At 36.6% G+C, this 21,959-nt stretch overlaps 1 long non-coding RNA gene across 1 annotated transcript in view; it reads right to left on the bottom strand.

The window, feature by feature from the left end:
* Positions 1-3,629: 3,629 nt before the first annotated feature.
* LOC146544514 (uncharacterized) overlaps positions 3,630-21,959 on the bottom strand; it is a 29,113-nt gene continuing 10,783 nt past the window's right edge. The window contains exons 3-5 of the long non-coding RNA XR_014883194.1: positions 13,566-13,751; positions 13,019-13,135; positions 3,630-7,451 (exon numbers count right to left, since the gene is read on the bottom strand). This is a non-coding gene — a long non-coding RNA (uncharacterized LOC146544514). The remainder of the gene's footprint in view (positions 7,452-13,018; positions 13,136-13,565; positions 13,752-21,959) is intronic.

Genomic DNA, 21,959 nt, shown 5'->3' on the forward strand with positions numbered 1-21,959 from the left:
TCCTAATTACTTCTATGACTCAAGATTCTGAAGTCTTCCTTCTGGAACTGGTTAACCTCAGAGTTAGGCAATAATTATTTGGTAGCTTATATAAGGAACTAGGATCATATGAAGAGAAAACTAGATGCATACACTGAAATTTTTGTCCTAAACTATAGTATACACCAAACTATGACACTTAAAAAAAATAAATAATTACAACCTCCGTATTAATCTGAAGGACTAATCTTATTCTTAATGTTCACAGGTATTAAGTGTGTCTGAATATTCTGCTAATCTTGATAAGAATGAGAAATTAAGTAACTTTACCATACTAAGCATGATCAGAATCCAGAAATGAGACATCCATCTGCTCGGGTAATACAAGAGGTCACAATGAGGGAATCAAGTCTACGTCAAGCCTTTGTGCTGTGTCTTTCATAGTGAGGTGAGCAGTTTTCGTTCAGAGGCCAGCTCACTCAATGAGCCACTTCACAGAATCACAGAATCACAAAATTGTAGGGGTTGGAAGGGACCTCTAGAGATCATCGAGACCAACCCCCCTGACAAAGCAGGTTCCCTACACCAGGTCACACAGGTAGGCGTCCAGGCGAAACTTGAATATCTCCAGAGAAGGAGACTCCACAACCTCCCTGGGCAGCCTGTTCCAGTGCTCCGTCACCCTCACCGTGAAGAAGTTCTTACGCACATTCGTGCAAAACTTCCTACACTGCTGCTTATATCCGTTTCCCCTCGTCCTGTCTCCACGCACCACTGAAAAGAGACTGGCCTCACCACTATGGCCGCCACCTCAGATATTTATAGACCTGGATCAGGTCCCCTCTCAGTGGTCTTTTCTCAAGGCTAAACAGACCCAGTTCACTTAGCCTTTCTTCCTAGGGGAGATGCTCCAGGCCCTTCACCATCTTTGTGGCCCTCCACTGGACTCTTTCCAAGAGATCCCTGTCTTTTTGTACTGGGGAGCCCAGAACTGCATACAGTACTCCAGATGAGGCCTTACCAGGGCAGAGTAGAGGGGGAGGATCACCTCCCTCGACCTGCTGGACACGCTCTTCTTAATGCACCCCAGAATGCCATTGGCCTTTTTGGCCACGAGGGCACACTGCTGGCTCATGGCCAACCTGTCGTCCACCAGGACGCCCAGGTCCCTCTCTGCAGAGCTCCTCTCCAGCAGCTCATCCCCCAGCCTGTATTGGTGCATGCAATTATTCCTCCCTAGGTGTAAGACTCTATACTTGCTTTTGTTGAACCTCATCTGGTTTCTTACTGCCCAGCTCTCCAGCCTGTCCAGGTCTCGCTGAATGGCAGCACAGCCTTCAGGTGTGTCAGCCAATCCTCCCAACTTCGTATCATCAGCAAACTTGCTGAGGGTGGCCACTATCCCCTCATCAAGGTCATTGATGAAGATGTTGAACAAGACCAGACCCAGCACAGACCCCTGGGGGACACCACCAACAACGACCCTCTGTGCTCTGCCAGTCAGCCAGTTCTCAACCCACCTCACCGTCCACTCACCTATCCCACACTTCCTCAGCTTTGTTATAAGGATGTCATGGGAGACAGTATCAAATGTCTTTCTAAAATCAAGGTAGACTACATCTACCGCTCTTCCCCCATCCACCCAGCATGTGACAGCATCATAGAAGGCCTCCAAGTTGGTCGAGCACGACCTCCCCTTGGTGAACCCATGCTGACTACTCCTGATAACCTCCTTTTCTCCCAGTTGTCTGGAGATGGTATCCAGCACAAGCTGTTCCATCACCTTTCCAGGGACAGAGGTAAGGCTGACAGGCCTATAATTACCCACATCTTCCTTCTTGCCCTTTTTGAAGACCGGAGTGACGTTGGCTATTCTCCAGTCTTCAGGAACCTCCCCTGTTGTCCAAGACCTCTCACTTGATCCACAGCTTCTATGAGACAACACAGAGAGATTCAGTCTCACATCAAACACAGCTGAATACATTGTTCTGATGATTTCTGACAACTGAAACTAAATCTCCTTAACACTGGAATATAAATAGTCTTCATTTGTGTGTTGCAGCTAAATGCATAGCTATATTTTTATATTTTCTAATCACTATTTTTCTGAATTCAGCATTTTCCTTTCATTTCAGCCAAATTCATGACAAAAAAAAAAAAAGTGTAAAGCGATTTTAATATCTCACTGGCTAAGAGTTTTTATTCTCAAGTAGCATTAGCACTACTGCTTTAAAATGATCTTCTGAACCATAAAGACAGATTCTGAAAAGCACCTTTTGAATATGCTCACAAGCTTGTCTAACATGTTACCCTCAAGGTTAGCATTTTAGAGCCATGTAGCAGAGGAATCCTTTCAGTGGTGGCACACAAATTGAGGCTACACAACTTTCTGCCAGCACACATTCTGCAGTAGATATTTGCTTTCCTTTCCCTTCACTGTTAACATTTGCTGTGTGTCAAATCAATAGATTTAGGCAGATAGTTTCTGAAAGTTATTGCTAAAATGAAATGCTACTTTTCTTACTTTCATTCTCTCAATAGTGCATATGCAATAAAGGGATGAGCAAAGATAAGAGTTCCCTACCTAGTGTTTATATGTATCTAACACTATTTGTAAGTTATTACTATATATATTACACTGTAGTTTCTGCCTACATATATATCTATATATTTTGTGAAGACTGCTCTTTAGAAAATGATGAGCCTTCTGTGTAGGGAGCTCTTGAAAAGTGGATCTACATGATCTTGGCTTCTGAAGTAGATTAAAGCATATTTAAAGCAGATCATTATTTCCACATTGTGGTTTTGTGATGATTTTCTTCAAATCAGCATGGTTCTGCTTTGTTTGAAAGTCTAAAAATACTTTATATGTATATATTATATGTATATATAGCTTCATGATTGTAATATATATTCAGAGTTTATATTCACCGATCTGAAAAGGTAATATATTGTGTATTCAGAGTAATTTTTTGCATATTCAGACTATATAAAATAAAATTTCTATAAAATAGATGCTTTATAGTAAGAATTAGGGATTAATTGTATGTGATTACAATTAGGAAAAATTCATCTTTATTTGGTTGTTAAGGGCAAATTATTGTTTAATTGAGATCAAAATAAGAATCAAAAAAAGAACATCACATGACATCTCAGATCAGATCTGTTCTATAAGAGTTAACATAAACCTTCATGTCCAAACTCCAGATACCAAAACCTGTCCTTCACTCTATTAAATAAAGCATAAAAAGTCCTGAAGATGAAAGTTGCTGGAGCTGTCTGAAATTATAGAACACAGCTTTGAACTGTAATAGAACAAATAAGAGATCATAAACAAGAAAAAAATCCACTTAAATTGTGTCATTGTACAGGTCATCACAGCAGGAAGTATCATTGGTTTGCGAGAGCTTAAAGCCTGCTTGCATTACATATGTTCGAGCACTGGTGATTTAAAAGATTTTTCTATGCCTTACATTTCTGTAGCACTTTCTTACAAAACCCCCTTGCTAATCAAAACAAAATATTTTTAAAATGCTAAGCATACTTTCATGCTGAAGGCTTAAGAATAACCCCGTTATGTCTGTTGTAGCAACTGCAGCAACTGGCACAACAACAGTAGGTGTGCTACTCTCAACTTGGGCATTGTGGTGAATTCCTGAAATCCTTAATGAGGCAGGTAGTTGCATTTCCCGTTATTTAGCAAGACTGCACCTTTTTAAGGGTGTACAAGTATGAAAAAATAATTATTTCTCTCTGCTCTTGTTTCTGTTTTGTTTTGTTTTTTTTTCTCATAACAGAAACACTTGAATCATTCGTATGAGCTATTACATATATATATATATATTTACATTATAATATTGTGCAGGCAGTAAGACAAAAATGAGCCCTCATTACTCATAGAAAACAGAATAAGATAAAACAATGATATGTGGGTTGAATTCAACAGAGTAGAAAGAAAACCAGAAGAAGAACACATTTATTTGTGTATACAATAGATATACCTGATTAAATATAATTAAACACAAGTGAAATATGTTATTTTGAATATTACAATACATATAGTTTACCTGCTACTCAGGAATAGTATTTTCCCTCAGCATGAATCATAAATTTAAAGGACTGAAAAGCAATACTTACAATGACTTTGGTGAAAATCATAAGATTAATAATCTGCCCAAGGCAAAAAAACTCTAAATGTTATAGCAAGAAAAGGTATCTCTTTCAACATCTGTTAAGAAATAGGTAGCAATGGATAAAAGATAAAAGATGGAAAATGCAACAACACTGATGATGTTTTTTAGAAGGTTGTCATCCTCTTTACTCACCCAGGTAAAATGGGATTGCCTTTAAAGGAGTCTCCCTCAAATCTAAAAATCAAATTATGACACAGAGGAGTTATTTATTTTTAATATGACGAAGAACAAACACTTGGAGATTTTAAAAGGTCAGTCAATTCGTCTCAGCTCTAAGTTTCTTGCATTATGGCACTCATCTTACATATAAAAAAAAACATCCTCTCAACAGTAGATTGGGGTCACTCTTTTGAGGTGTTTTATCCATGTTTTACAGGTGAAAAATTGAACTTGTGAGAATCCCAGATTTTAACCACTGATAAAGAAAAGATAGAATCATAGAATGGCCTGGGTTGAAAAGGACCATAACGATCATCTGGTTTCAACCCCTCTGCTATATGCAGGGTCACCAACCACCAGACCAGGCTGCCCAGAGACACATCCAGCTTGGCCTTGAATGCACATTTTCTCTCCCAGATCATATCATATTAAGTCACCTAAGCTTAAAATCTTCATGTTCCACCAATAATAAAGAACAGATGTATGTCAGCAGGGCTGCTTCAGGAATGGTCTCAATAGAAATTGTTTGCCAGTAGATCAAGCATATTGAAAGGACATCATGCCTCCTCAATTAAAGACAGAAGAACTTAGCAGGTGCATTGCCACAGGGAGAGATAAATAGAATATCATTTTATAGCTTTATAGAATAACCTCTCTTTCTTATCTCCCTTGTCTCTTTCTGATTTAAACAGGAGCTACAATGACACACACACACACACACGCAAAAAAAAAAATCTGAAGGTATAGTAGATACAGGGAATAGGGACTACTGACCTCATTTAATGGAGAATTACTTTTTCTCCCCAGCAGCAATGCTATCTTACTCTGGAATGTTATGTGGCCAGGTTATGTCTTTCTTGGAGGTAGTACATCCCAAGTGAAGAAAAAAGAGGAAGTCTTGGGAGCCTGCCAGTCTTGCAAATAGACTGAATGACCTGTTTCACTGAAGGAACATCTCTCATTCTCTTTGACTCAAGGCACATCAGATGATTTTGAAATGATCACATAAGAGCAAAATAAGTCTGTTCTGGCAACTATATTGTAGGAAATAAGGAAAGGTAACCAGACCAATAATAGCAATTTACAAAGTTCAGGAAGGAGGTACCTGAGGTTTAAAAAGTCCACAGTTCAATTAAATGCTAGAAGAAGCACTGCAAAAAAAAGATTATCAAAGTTGAAAAATATTTCAATGCGGAAGAAAAGTATAAACCACAAACTTTATTTCTTGCTTAAACTAGCAGTCTACATAATTACCCTGTAGATTGACACAAAACAATTGGCTTTCCAGAATCTGCTATTGAGTATAAAGCAACCTCAGGCTCCACCTAAAAATAGATGTGAGGAGCCAGACGTCAGGTCAGCAAGATTTGACTGCATTTTGCCCCTGCTTCCCATTTCTCTCTGTGAAAACAGAAGGATTGTCACTTCAGGAAAAACTGCAGCTCTTTGGTAGTAGGAGCTGCTTTAGTATTTCCAGTCCAGTAATTCCTTTAGGAATAAAGCTTGCAAGGGTCTGTAAGCAAAGGCTCTAGGGGTAAAAGCAAGTCAGACAAGCTTCATTGTTTGTTTGTTTTTTAATTCTTCTGTCTTTTTGAGGGAAGGAGTTCTTCAGTGACAAAAGTCATATTTATGGTATTTATGTTTTTAATCTGTTTGTGGTTTTTTTTTTAATCCAGAATTGGTAATACTAAATATACAGAGGTTGATATTTATTCCAAATATATGCTTACATTTCATTCATATCACAGCCTAAGGGCTGCACTGGATGCAAATACAATAAAAGGAATAGCTTAGTGCTGACTACTTATATCAACGTTTTGCTGGATTGGAACTTGGAAAAGACATTCATTTCACCCTTTTAACTTCTCCTACTCATGGAGAACAAAGTATTTCTGCAGTAAGGAGTATTGCCTTGAAGAGCTTCATTACAACTCTGAAAAGGAGAAAATTATGAATTTATACTCTTCTTGAAACTATACTATATCACTAGAAATTGTTCCTGTCTTTTCTTATTTTTCAACACAAAGCCTGGTAGAATGTAACTTATCACTGTAGTACAATTGCCTACAATAAGACACCATCTCAGTCCTGTCTCTTCTCCCTATCAATCTAAAACTGAATTATATAAGAAAAAGAAATAAAAAATAGATGGCATGACTGCTCCCAATTTCTATAAAATGCATATTTTTTTCTGATAGTCCAATTGAGAGGGATTAATAGCAGTGTTAACATTTAATAACTATGTCATCCTATCTAAAGAAATAAAATCCTAATACTTAAACCATTTTATATGGAATTCAGCATTAATTACTTACCAAAATGTCAATATCAATTACTTAATGAACCATTCAGAATGGCATCTCACTAAAGCTAACGTGATCTTTAAGATCTAATTCAGCTGTGCTGTACTTCAAGCTTCAAGAGTGATATCTGTGTTGGACTACAGAATATTTGGTCTGTTACACATTTTCACTCTCATCATCCCTTTCTCCCTCCTCTCTGATCTCAGCTTGCCTCTCGAGGTATCTATTCCTTTTTTGTCTGACAGTGCTTGTATCTTTTTTTTTTTTTTTTTTTGCACAATACTAGTGCACAAAATGTAAATCTTATACCATACTAATTCTACCTTCTTCATAAGAAGAAAAAGAAATTATCTCCAAAGGGAATGACTGGGCTTCCTGATATTCATTTATAGGTATTTTACTTCAACTACAAGTTGCCAGTATCACTGCAGAAATATCTAAGTCAGGCTGTAAATCAAAAATTTTGTCAATCTTGATAAATATCCTCTGGACAAAGTCTTATGAAAACTTTTTTTCTTTTTTTCTTTTTTTTTTTTAATTTCTTGTAAGAAATAGTCCAGTGATACATATATATATTTTTTTATACTGAATCTTTTTACTTGCTAATTGGCTGAAACAGATTACACTTCTTTTTTCTTTGCCTAAATTAAGGCTAAATACGGTTATGTGCCTGCTATTATAAGCCATTGTAATTACTTACTTATGATGACTCACAGAAAAATAGTAGTCTTGTTATCTTGAGACATACCAAGATCGAAGGGAACAGAACCACAAGAAGTATCCAAAATACTCCATTCCATTATCTGATAAAGCAAACCTGAACAAGAAGCAGCAATAGATGGAAAATCCTGTGAGAAAACCAATGCTATTATTCAAATGATTTTATACCAAATTGCATATGAACAGGTATTTACTAGAGGGCAAGATGTCATAAATTGATCAGTTACAGACTTCATCACTGGCATTCTGGGCAGCTAAATGCAGGCTACAGCTCTCCTCTGCATTTCATCTTCTCCATCTAGGATGGGAGGGAAAAGCTAGCACTCCCACAAGATGTTTTGGAGGCTATCAAAGAAACCTCAGTGTAATAACTGTTTATTACCTTTCTGCATTTATTAAAAGCAGATACTGTTTGATTAATCAAATTTTTTCCTTTTTGTGCACTTCAATCATGAGTGATTCATCCTCCAATCAGTTATATGATATCTTAACACTCATTTGATACACAGAAGCTGACATTTTTATTGAAATTTCACCCCTTGAATAACAAAAGGTGTAAATTTCCTTAAATTTAAACACATATTGTCTTTTTGCAGGGAATGGAACTAGTCTTATGCTATGATTATGCATGTGCTTAAGTACATTAAGGCATGGTGATAATACAGTGGAATGCAACTGCCTTTCATTACTCATTTAGATATTCTAAAATAAACTGACATGAAAGTATAATACAAAATTGCATGTTTTTTAAGATAACTACACAAGTCCATGAGAGACAAACCTTAGACTCTGCTATGAAGTCTTGTGAATCCCAAACTTTCTTGCTCAAAACTGCATTAAGACTTCAACTTACAACCTCTGTTAAACATGATAAATAACAGGTTCTGTAAAAGTCTGATCAGTGAAATTGGTTCTGCTGAAATCTTCAGAAGGGCTTAACTTTATGGAAGCAAGTGCAGTTTGCAAGGTAGCAAAGACCCAATGACGCTGTTATAACCTCTACCCACTTACGGTTGTGTCAGCTACAAGTTCAGTAGGATCAGCGGCCCACTTCAGCCTCAGCTGTGATTACAGAAGAAAATACATTTAAACAATTGTTCTACTCTGCACATTACCTAGGATTGTGTCCAGGGCAACTTCTGAATATCTGCAGGGAAGGAGACTCCACAGTCTTTCTGGGCAACCTGTTCCAAAGTTCAGTTACTCTCACAGTAAGGTTTTTCCTCATATCCAGATAGAATGAAGCAGTGCTCTGCCTAATGCAGCCCAGAAGGACAGAGGCCATAGGGCACATTACCAGCCCATGGTTAACTTGTTGTCCACTAGATCCTTCACTGGAGATCTCTTTTCCAGCAGGTCAGCCCCCCCAGCCTGGTCCCTGGTGTGATTCCTTCTCAGATTCAGGACCCTACACTCGCCCTTGTTGAATTTCAACAGGTTCCTGTCTGGCCACCTCTGCAGCCTGTCACAATCCTTCTGAAAGGCAGCAAAGCACTAAGGATATCAGCCACTCCTCCTAGTTTTGTGCCATCTGCAAACTTGCTGAGGAGGTGCTCCATTCCTCCACCCAAGTCACTGATGAATAAGTTAAATAATACTAGACCTAAATCAAGGTCTCCTTGATAATCAAGGCCTAAAGTATATCCTAGATGGATGCTACAGTGAAAGAAAAACCTGTGCATCTTTATTTCCAGGCAGATCTCAGCATGCCAAATAAAGCGGCCCTTGAGGTGATTGAATCTACACATCACAGGATAAGAATAGGTACAGCCAACACACAGAAAAAGGTCACTTTGTTTCATTACCTCCCATCCATCTCACAGCAAGCAAGGAATAGCGATGGCCCGAGTTCACTAAATACCGCATAGCACTGGAGCGTTTACATCTACAGGCTACCATTTAATTGCAGTGTAATCTAATTCTATAAGATTTGTTCATGGAGTATAGTATAAATATGTCTAGGTATTTATATGTCACATTTACAGAGCTAGACTCTGCTAGTCATTACTTGTGCAAAGCCTGCAAAACATTATGTGATCACTGACTTGGAATAATAAAAAACAATTCTGCAAACCACAGTAAGTGTGAGGCACAATCTTGAATAGATAGTATTAGATAGTATTGTTTATAATAAGAATCAGGCATCACCACTGATTCTAATGGTATTGACAGATAACAGCTTTTAAAAAAGAAAAGCAGAATACACATTATTTAAAATGAAGTATGGAAAAAAATATTGTCCACCTATTAGTCAAAAGCTTTAAATTCAGTTTCGAACAAACTGCATAGAATGATCAGATGACAAAGTACTTTATTAATGTGTTTTTCTTTTCCACAATGCTACTTTTGTTTGCTGAGCTTGCTGTCTGTAAACTTGTGCTCACTTTTGATTTAAACAGTGCTAACATTTCTGCATTAACTACAATAATACAGTGTGAGCCATAACACTGGAAAATAAGACATAAAAGCAATTTGTTCACTATATGATATCGATTTTTAAATAAGTGAGCAAGGTTTGTTCTTATTCCACGTAGAAAACAAAAACCAACCAACCAAACAAACAAACAAAAAACTAGAATTAATAAAATTATGCATACAACTTTTCCAGAGTTTTCTAAAGCTGGGCACCAGTTGTAAAAAGGTTTTTGTATGCATTTTTCAAAGCCACAGAATAATGCCACATTTTCACTGAAGTGCTTCAGAAACTAACACTTCACATTCTTCATCAAACAAAGGACATCTGTTCCTCCAAATTTATTTCAACACGACAACTTATGGACAAGGAAGCATTTGGAAAAGGAATATTTTAATGCAGATACTTTTTCAGTATATGAAGCATTGTTATGAAATCACACTTTCCTTCCACCATTATATTTCCAAGCTAATTTCACTGAAACTCCTATAAATCTTATCATCCTTGTTTTTTCTGGTGAACCAGAGTACCAAGCATTTTGAGTCAAAAAGAAGTTGTTTTCTGATTCTCAAAACCAGACCTAGTTGGGAAAGAACATCAGAGAATTGATGATCCAATTTTTTTCTGACTAACACTTCCCTGACTCCTGTGTCTGATATTAGGGACAGGCAGAGAGATTTTTATGGCAAAAATTGACTTCGTGTCCATCACTGATGGAGATAAAATGCCTGGATTAAGCTGTTCACTCCGAGGGACATAAAGAATAGAAATTTCTGCCAAGAAATTCCTGTTAAAAAAAAAAAAATCATGACAGCTTTAAGATTAGGGTCAGGTGATAAACACCTTCCTGAGTTTGGTAGTGGAAAACAACGAAATTCATACGGATAACTATTTATCTTGCAAAATTAAAAAAATAAAATAGAAGTTAGATGTGAAAAGTCCTATCTGAAATGAAATTTGGCATTTGCTTTTCTTCTACTTGTAAAAATATTGAGATAAAAGACCTTGGTCACTAAACTGAGGAAAACCATATCCCACTCCTGCATTCTTCTGATTTGATTCTGTGGGCTAACTGCCTGATCTCATTTCACCTCTCAATGATCAGAAAAAACTACATTTTTGAAGCAAGTTACCAACAGATCTCACAGAGATCTATGTTGGTTTGCAAACAGTCCAATATGAATATAAAATAAAGGATACGGAAAAAAAGGATGAGGAATAAGGTAATAGTCTTTAGATGACAGAAAATTACTCATTGCATTTAAATTTAAAACTGCAAATAATCAATTCTTTGCAGATATCTAAAGATATGTAGATGAAGATCTTGAATGAATTGATTGCAGGAGACAAAACAAATAAACATTAAATTTTTTTTAAAAAAGTGAACACGGGGAGAAAATCCTAAGTGCTCCCATAGCATACTGGTCTCTGAATGAGCTACCACTCAAGAAAGATATCAAGAAATAGTCATTGTGGAAGGTTTTATGGAAATGTAGTGACTACTGCTGCAGTAGTAAAAAATAAGCAAAAGCATGGCACATTTAGCAGGAAACTAAGAAACGAAAACAAATCAAAACAATGTCATATAATAAATTTTATATGTAAATATTGTTCATTCCTTGAAAAATATATTCAGCTTTGATCATCCCATAGCAGACAGGATAAGTGGGAAAAAGCTACCGCAAATGGTTGAGGATCTGGAGCTCATATATATATATAAAAAGAGACATAAAACGGAAGATTTTTCAGCCTGGAAAAGACCTTCTGAAGAAAGGAAGACATATACTGTTTTGGAAATCTATTTTATAAGGAAGACATATGAGTAGTTACAACGGTACATGTAACTCCAATCCTTGAGTCATTAATAGTACACAGAGGATGAATAGGAAATTACTATGATAGTTTGCAGATATTAATTGTAATGATTAGCAATAACAATTAACTATGTATATAATTATAACAATATAACAATACACTATAAGAATTAATTATAGGCACTTACTACAATTACTATTATTACAGCATGATTAAATTGTGAGGCAGCGCCACGCAATGTTCTGAAAGCCAAAAGTTAAAGTGATTTCCAAAAAGGACTGGAGAAATTCACAGGAGATGGGGCCATCAGCATCTAGCAAACACAGTGCATTTCATCCGCATGGGCTCCAGAAAGTCTGTTTTTGTGCTTCTAGGATTCTATGTTTTGAATCATTTGAAGCCAGAGATCATTTTGTCACTGGTGCCACGAGGACCAGGGTGTCACATCTGATCTCTATATAATTGAGATAATTATAATTGTTTCTGAAAGAAATCATTCTGAAAGAAATGAGAGAAAATATACTGACACAGACAGAAGATCTAATGAGTAAGTTGGCAGTGTTTACTTCTGTATTCCATTATATGAGAAATATATCAGATGTAATCTCCTTTCTCAGAGACCGTAACAGTTCTTGTCAATAACGTGGAGTTGTAATATTTGTATCATTCATTACAAAGAATGTAGGAACAGAAACATGAAGTTGTATTAACATAAACAACAAGAAGTTTTAATTACCCATTAATATCATTCTTCTGTGAAACTTAGACAAGCTAAGTTCTGAGGAACATTCTCAAAATAACCACCTTTCTTACACTGATTTTATTCCTGTACATTGGAGTGATTCCTTTCTGTGATTCCTGCTATGTTGCCTCCATTGCTTTTTCTTACCCTCTAGCTATTTTGTGACCTTCCTCACAGAAAATACCAGCATTTCCTTGACTAGCAAAGCCCTAGTTCTTGAACCTAACTCTGTCTATCATGAAGTGATTGAAATCCTGGCCTCATTTCTTCCTGCTGCCAGCTACACAGCAGGTGCAGTTGTCAGGGCTCTCCCTGTGTTTCACCCAAACAGCTGCATATTTTCACAGGTGTTTTCTCTGCTGTTTAGGAACATCAAACAAGATGGCTGCTTCCTGAGTCTAGCACTTCCTCTGAATTATCAGTACACCTTCTAGTAGATAAAAACCTGTATTCTAATATTTAAAATAGAAAAGGGAGTAGAAGGTTCTATTTTAACATAGAATTCTGAGGCTTAGTTGTCTCTTTTTTTTTTAGTCTCATGAGAAACTGCTACAGACTTCGGGTATGCTTTTTAAAAAAACACTGTAATTCTGAAAATCAGTTTTGCAAATAAAATTAGTACCTTATTGCTACAATTTCTTTCTCTCCCCTCAATATTACATCTAAAGAAAACTAGAGAAAAAACAAATTGTACCTTATTTTCATGCTGCCTTGCTTTGGGCTGGATCTCAGCTTCTGCAGGTTTAAACAGAATCCTTTTATTGCGCTTTTTTTCTTGGCATTGGCCAAGACACAGCCAAATCTTCAAACTCTGCTGGAAAGAAACAGAAAGAGAGGTAAAAGAACTAATTATGGGGAGCATCAATGAAAAGCATGAGAGAACTTCAGGGTTGCAGAGCTGAAAATGTGTCCAGATGGGGACTCTAAACAAGGCAATTCTGACAGCACCCGCAGTCCCTGGGGGTGTCTACAGAGGTATTAAAGCACATTACATGTGCAGCATATGTGGCTGGGGTCTTTCACAGCAGAAAGTTCATGCACTAGGAAACCCTACAAGCTACACCATTAAACACCATTAGCCCACCTGTGACCACTGCTGTAAGAAAGACTTTCCAGCCAATGTCCCCAGCAGGCTCCAGCATGAGATCCAAGAATTCAAGCTGTCTCACCACAGTTGCTTATCTTTTAATGGAAGTAAGATGGCCTCTTGCCTTGTGTTTCTCTGCACAGTGTCTAAATACCTTTGCAATGACTCTGCTCGCTGCTGTTTTTTTTTCATTTCTGGTGAAATTCTCATGCCATTTAGAACAATGTGAGTTTTGAAGTCCATATGGAACTTTCCGTAAGGTACATCTGTACTGTTAGCAGTCCAGCTGTTGATTAGACATCACAGAAATATTCATAGGTTCCTTTCAAAGTACTTGCCTCTGGGGAAACAGATACAGAGACTTTCACAATGTTTCTGACTACCAGGTCCCTTACCATGCTTCTTTGAGAATGCCCAGCTGTCTTATGTAGTGCAAAATGGCACAGTCCTTCCTATTTTAAACCAATACTCTGGGTATTGTACTGTCTACATCAATCGTGTATTCCAGCTGGTTTGATACAATTTGTTACCTGCACTTTTCCTTTCTGGAGCATGTGATCAGAGATAAAGAGTGGCCAGATGGTTTTCTCAAAACTGGGCTAATCTGGTATATTTATTGATTAGTAAAAGTATAGTACATGAAAACAAAGGTTTAAAACTCCAGAAAGAAGTACAGCATTACTTTTTTTTACCTAAATTTGTAAAGAGAAGCTTTTCAACAGACAGAAAACAAAACAATCATTAAGCTCTGTCAGTTGGTTATATAGTATTTTACTTTGCTTTAAAGCAAGCTGTATGGTTTTTGTCTACAATTTGTCACTTCCCAGACTGACATTTAACAGATTATGCTAACTCTATCAAAACTTATTTTCATTCAGAATATGACATACATAAAAATCTGGTTCCTTGATTTAAAAAATTACAACCAAGCTTTAATCTAGATAATTTCACCTCTGAGCAATAGCTGGTATGAGGATTTCCACCTGCAGCTGGTCAGGTTTTGGGCAGTGAACACAAGTGAAGGTCAGATTACAGCAGAGTATTGCTACTATTAAGATATTACACTGGCTTGAGAGCTAACCTGTACATTGGAAGTAAGAAAGGATACAGACATCAAACAGCAAAAGACTCTATCTGATTTTATTGCTTCATATATTCTGGTAGCCTTCTCACAACTTTTTCATGACAGTATGAGGAGCCTACTATGCTATACTTCCGTCCTGGATCTGCCTGGCAAATTCTTAATACTGCAGGCAGCTTCAGGACTGTGGAAGCACCTTAGAAAAGTCAGAATAGCCTGACATTATCACCTCCTGAGAGCTGCTTCAAAATCCAATTTCAAAATTTCACATTTACATTAGTTTATGATCATCAGATCCCTCCATTTACATCTCTTTTTTTTTTACATTAAACTTCGATTGATAAATTGCATTTGCTTTCATAAACACCCAGGTCAGTCATTTCTTGCCATAAACTACCATTCAACTTATTCATCTCAAAATCACCAATGTAGAGGGAAATTTTCATAATCACAGAATCTTAGAATATCCTGACTTAGAAGGGATCCACAGAGGTCTGCCCGTCAGAGCCCAACCATCCCTTCATGAATCAAAGAACCATAGGAATGGGAAGAGACCTCTCTACCAAAGCAAGTTCCTCAGGAACCCTATTTTCTCTGCACGTTGTGCTTTAGCCAGAAGAATAGCCTTGTGTGGTTTCTGACTTGCTTTCAGTAAATTACTTTAGACTGATTAAAAGTCTTTTTTATATTTATAAATAGTTTTATAGGATCCTTGCTCTGTTCTCCAACCCTACACTACTAACAACAGTTATCCTCTAGTTTAACCATCCTATATCTAAACTGAAAATTATACTGTCTCAGAAGTTACTTCTGGAAAAATGAACATTCTCATGATTTCCGTATGTTAGTTATTATTTGTTCAAATAAGATACATACACGCTCTAACTTCATGAATAATTTACCTTTTAGAGAAAAAAAACATGGCCTGCCATTAGGGAAGGGGACACTGCAAGATCTGATTCATATGTTAATTCAAATTTAAACTTTCATAACTCTGTTGAACTCCATGGAGTTACAGTGACTCATAAATATAGCAACATAATGATAAATTAGGCCAAGCATAGCCTTATTTGGAATTGTGTTGCTGAAATTTGATTAAGGTAGATCCTTCAAAAAGGCCACAAAGAATCCCAGTGCCACACTTTGAGAACTGCAGAAATAGAATCTGGGTGAAATTAAGTATTATAAAATGCAAAGTTACACTTGTAGGAGCTACAATGAATTCACAACATGCAGGAGAACATTTGAAATAGGAATTTTCAAGTAGTGCAAACAGGAGAAGGAAGATAAATTTGTAGTGACTAATAATCAACCGTGCAATCAGACCAAGAGGAAAGGCAAATTTATCTTTGAAAGTTATTATGTGAAATATGAGGGCTGCTCTGAAAGTAATACCTCCTAGTTTATTATGTTGGCCTATGACATCAGAGTGGTGATTATGTTGGTGGTACGACAATAGAGGTAAAATCTTCTCACCAATATTCCATTACATTTTGCTGCCATGTGACAGACAGCAGTAGGCTATCGATCTGACAAAATGGCATCTGACATGGGCTTATGTATGAAGCAATGGTGTGTCACTGAAAAAAAAAGTGTTTTGTAGCTAACAATTTGTTCTATCAAATAAAGTTATCGTACTCTTTGTATCTGTTGCAGCTTCCATGGAAATAAATATGAGGCATTACTTCTGGAGTGACTTACATATTTTTTTGGTAGGTAAGAAAGTATTTGTGATATTTTATAAGATACTTTCAAAATTTTCATTGAAATAGTCTATCACAATTCTGGTCACTCATATTCAAGAACAATCACATTCTAGCTCAAACAATTCCAGGGGAGCAACCAGTATGATCAGAGCTTTGGACAGCCTGTTTTACAGGGAAGTCTAAAAGAATTTTATAATCTCTTAGAAGAATGGCCAAGAGGGGATACGTTTGCTTCATATAAACACATCACAAAGTTAAACTGAAGAGACAGAAAAGCTATTTAAGCTGAAGTCTTCAAAAGAGTAAAATAAGTGGTCATGCAATAAAATCAGAATAAGAAACATTGAAAGTTCTTACTCATCCAAGGAAAACGTTTCTAGAAAAAAGTTCCAATAGGAAGAGAAACAGAATGTATACAGTGCTTACAAGGTTTAAAATAATCAGGTTGTAAAAACGCAGGCCATAGTTTCTTGCATTGGCAAAGTCATTACAGTTGGAAGATACAACCTTGTGTTACCATTACCACATTGCCACATAAATGTGAATAATTGCTAACAGGGAATGAATCTCTCAACAATTTCTGCTGCTCAGTAATTCTTATTAAACCAAAAGCAGAAAAAGCTGGCCAGGAAGCTTTTTTAGAGAACATGGTATGACTAGCTAGAGTTAAGTAGCAGTTTGGGGTAGATACCTTTGAACTTAACTTTTTCAAATGACACTATGCAGGAAAAAAAGAAAAAAGAAAGAAAAAAAAATACTTCTGACCATTTATGAGTCTGCCTTTTAGATGGAGTACATTTTAGCTAACTAAATTTGACTCGAAAAGACAGTGCTGGAATGTAAGCCAATTTAAATAAGATTTGCTTCAGTGATTCCAAGGAAACGTGTTTTATACAGAAAGGTTTTCAGCATGATAGATGCAATTTTGCACACATTTTTGTAACCTACTCAGATTATTACCTTATATGTTATCAAGATACAGCAGAATATTATGTTATCATACTATCAAGCTAAATAGAAAATATTTTCGTGTTTCTCTTTAACAAATTCATTACACGTACGTACTTCATTTAGGAAAAAGGGTTAATTGGTTTATGTTCACTGAAAGGTTTTACAGAAAACAATTCTGCTTTATTTTGAAATGAACACATCTTTTTGGGGAACTTCACTCTAGTGCTTCAAAGATTGTCATTATGTTGCGCGTTCAGTGGTAAATTTGTCTCACTGGAAGTGAGAAAGAAAGTCTAAAGTCAATATACTGTCATGCCAAATATCTTCCTAAAGCAAGATGGGCTGCCAATTCCTCTTAAAGAAATCTCAAAGGGAATTAAATTATATTCTTCACTGCCTAAAAGTCCCTAAACACAGGTTTGAACAGGTTTTAAGAGATGCTGTGCTTGCAACTATATACAAGTACATCTAAAAAGCACCTTTCTATGCTTGCAGCTGCCTCACTCTCATCAAAACCACATAGTGAGCAGTGACTACTGACTAAGGTGAAAGAGGTCACAACAGTAAACTATTAAGTAGCTTTATACAACACCCATTAAAATCAACAGAAAACTTTCCAGTGACTTCAATAAGAATTGAATCAAATCTTTTAGGGAGAATTATAAAGAATAAGAAAATAGAATATTAAGGGAGATTAGGAACTTGGGATGGTTATTTCTTCCTCAGGGGGACATTTTAGCTCATGTTTGCAATGACAATAATAGTGAAGAACATAAAAGAAAATATAAACTTTAAACACACAAAAAGCCAATATAATTCCTGATAAAACCTGATGAAATTAAAGGGAAGCTTTGAAAGTGCAGTAAGATTTTGTATATATTAGGACTAATTATGCTCTCATCTAAACACTTGGCTATTTCTTTTTATTTGTAAGGGGGCAGGAAAAGTTCCATGACATCAAGCATATACGGATGAAACCCCGTACCTTCAAACTCAAGAACGCAAGTTCATTCTGTTATTCAGTTTGTTGCTTCAGAGCAAGGTAAGCTATGTGTACATTTCCTTTGGTATGAAGTACAGGTTGTTACAATCCTATGATCCAAACCACCTAGGGATTCTTTTTAAATTGAACAAGTCACACCAACCAGGATATTCACTGAAAAAGTCTGTTATGACTAAATACCTTTCCTGACCTTCCTTTGTCTTCTTTTTCCCCACTGTTTCTCTCTGCTAACAATCACTGAGCCTACTTGTGAAGCAGAAATAAAATAACTCATTTTAAAAGATTAAATATGCATTTGTTTTGAGAAAAAGAAAAAACCTCTCCACATAAAACAGAAGGCCACTGACCATTAACCTACTCATCAATATGATACCTAGTAGCCAATTTCTTTTTCATCATCACTGTCTCATCTCCAGGAACTATCATTATTCATGCAGTCTCACATTCTTGAATTATTGGCGGTATATTAAGAGACTATTGTTTAATTATAGTAAGTGACTTTATCTCAAGTGGACAGAAATACTGAGCACAAGTACCCCTCTCCTTAGTTCTGTCCATGATTGAATCCATAGTCACCTGCAAACAGGATAAGAGATTCTCAGAAGGCTGAGAAGAAGTACAGAGTGGGCACATGAAGAAGTACATAAGTCCCTTACCCATTTGCTGTTCCTTGCCTTGAGAAGGAGAGAAATATACTATATAGATAGTATTCGTTAGTCAAGAAAATGATTGCAGTAATTAAGAGCAGCCTGGTGACAAATTCAGCCAAGCTTACATTTAGGAATTACTTCTGCTGAGCTACTTAATTAAGGGTAAAAAAAAAAAAAAAAAAAAAAGACTAGAATTATTATCCATATTAAAGATGATCAGACATTGATCAGAACAAAATTCATTCTTAAGTTTTAGAAACTGTTAACTTCTGAATAACTCATAATTTTCAAACATACCTCCACATAAGTCAAAGTTTTCTAAGATATCATGCAATGTACACCTGTCCTCTTGCAAGAACATTTGTCACATGATGACTATTGTCTCTTTCCAAGTATGCATTATATGAACATTTGTATTTTTACAGAAGATTAGAAATCTTTCTTTTTCTTTGAGACAAGTTTTGCAAGAGAAGCATTTTACACTCCAAAGAGTTCTATCTAAATCACTAGAGATGATTAAATAAAAATATCACAAACTTCTGCACAATACAAAGATGTTAGAATGTAATGCAAAATAATTAAGATTTGATTAAGGATCAGTGAAGACAAAATGAGTCCAGTCCTTCAGAACAAAATTTCTATTCAATATTCTTCAAATTTTACATGTAATACATATCCTGTAGATGAAATTGCTTAATATTCATTTTTCATTTGTATATGCTTAGCCACAGAGTAGATAATTTCATGATTCTATTGCTGAATGCTAATGCTTCTCAGGCAACAGCTGTTCTACATTTAATTTGACTGCATACCGCATTTCTTTTAACATAGATCTCTTGAAAATACAATGCAAATACTGCAAGTTCTTCCCTTCTGAAGTATCCCTATTCCAATATAGTCATACATGTGATATATAGGAAAGAATTCTGAACTCCACATCACTAGTAAAGAGATCAGTGATGAATGGGCAACCTGTTCTAGTATGAGATTTGAAGGTTGGTAGTCCAGCCTATGGCAAGGGGGTTGGAACTCTATGATCCCTTGGGTCCTTTCCAACCCAAGCCATTCCATGATTCTATGAAATCCTTTCTGAAATCAAGCACATTTAAAGTAATATTTTAGAACTCATTTTGACCTAAGGGTTAGCCCAAGGGCTATTTCAGGTGGAAGATGAAGATCAGGTCACATGTTTCTTCAGTTAATCCTGTTTATTTACAAAGAATGCACAAAGTCTGGTTCCCCTGAATGAAGCAAAAATCAAACAGCAGGAGATATTGCTTATTTGTCTGTGGGGTCAAGGCTCTTTCTAGCCAGCAATTAGACCAAAAGATCTTTTTCTAAGTTTTTCACAAAGCTACATTCACAGTGTTTTTTCCCACCAAGTACTCAAATGCTTTTCTCTCAACTTCTCTACTTTTTCTCATTTCTATCAGAGAAAGACCCGTTCACTTTTATCAAGCAATGTCACCATCTAAGAAAAACCCTGATGTTGTCTTTGTACTGGAAAGTTTTATAATTTCAGAGGGCACTTCTATGTTTCAATTATCCAGATTCATAGATTCTTTACCCTTATACGAACTTATTTATTAGTAATGACTATCAGATCAAATAGCTTACACATTACTCATAAGGACACAAATTTCTTTCCACACATGAAAAAATAGCTCATTTCAATCACACAACATACTTGGAAAAAAAAATTAAAAAACAAAGACCAAATTTTATGATCCTTAGGCAAGTTTGCTGGCATTTAATTACATAGTCTTAACGGTTAAATATTAAAAGGCTCAACATACAGCTGGCATCCCTGGAGCAGAGATAGACATATTTTAAAATCTTTCCAATATTAAGCATTTCAAAAAATGGTTCCTGACATAATATAGACAGATGGAAGGTACTGCCTAAAACTGCAGAGAGGCCTCTCAGTGCCTTAGAACTAACTCTGCAGTTCCTGTGCTGTTATCATGCTCTCAGCAGATTTTCTTTCCCAAAGCCTTGTACCTGTTCAAGACAGTCAGAGCTCTGAGGTACAATGAGTATAGCTGTTTATCTCAAACAAAAATTTTCCCTTATGAAACTGCTGCTAAGGTAAATAATATATTTTCAGTAACCATTTACATGCAAAATATAAACTATACTGATTCTATCTTGACTAATTAGTGTGAAACACATTGCTGCAAGTGCACAGACACTGAATGCAATTAACTGCATAAATTTGTCACAGAAATTAAGTGTATATGTGCCAATAAAGAAGTATTTTCTTTTTCTATATGTGTCTGACTTATTGGCTGTTGCAGCTGACAAAACCAGCGAGAGACATAATCATGGAGTTATAGAATCAGATTAATACGAGTTGGTTTGGCAGCTAATTCCAAACCCACCACCATGGGCTGGGCTGCCATCTACTAGATCTGACTGCCCAGAGCCTCACCTAACCTGGCCTTGAACACCTCTAGGAATGGGGCATCCACAACTTCTCTGGACAACCTGTTCCAGTACCTCATCAGACTCATGCAGAATTTCTTCCCTATATCTAGTTTAGATCTCCCCTCTTTCAGTTTAAAATCATTTCTCTTGTCCTATTACTACATGACCTTGTAAAATATCCCTCTCCAGCTTTCCTATAAGCCTTCTGTATGTACTGGAAGGCTGCTATAAGGTCTCCCAATCTCCTTGAAGCCTTCTCTTCTCCTGAATGAACAATCTCAACTTTCTCAGCTTGTCTTCAGAGGAGAGGCATCTACACAGCCCTCCTCTGGAACCACACTGACAGGTCCATGTCCTTCATATGTTGAAGGCCCCAGAGCTGAATGCAGTACTTCAGGTGGTGTCTCACAAGAAATGAGTATACAGTAACCTCATTTGACCTGTTGGTCACACTTCCTTTGATGCAGCCCTGGATACAGTTGGTTTTCTAGCACAAAAGTGCAAACTGACAGCTTTTGATGAGTTTTTCATTAACAAACTCCCCCACATCATTCTCTTCACAGCTCCTCTCAATCCATTCTGCATCCATGCTATACTTGTGTTTGAGACTGCTTCAGCCCAGGTGTAGCACTTTGCACTTAGACTTGTCGAACTTAAAGAGGTTTACAGAGGCCCACTACTCAAGCCTGTCAAGGTCTCCCTGAATGGCATCCCTCCAGTAACACAGTAT

This window comes from Meleagris gallopavo, chromosome 4 (assembly GCF_905368555.1).
Source record: "Meleagris gallopavo chromosome 4, MGAL_WU_HG_1.1, whole genome shotgun sequence".
Classification (NCBI taxonomy): domain Eukaryota; kingdom Metazoa; phylum Chordata; class Aves; order Galliformes; family Phasianidae; genus Meleagris; species Meleagris gallopavo.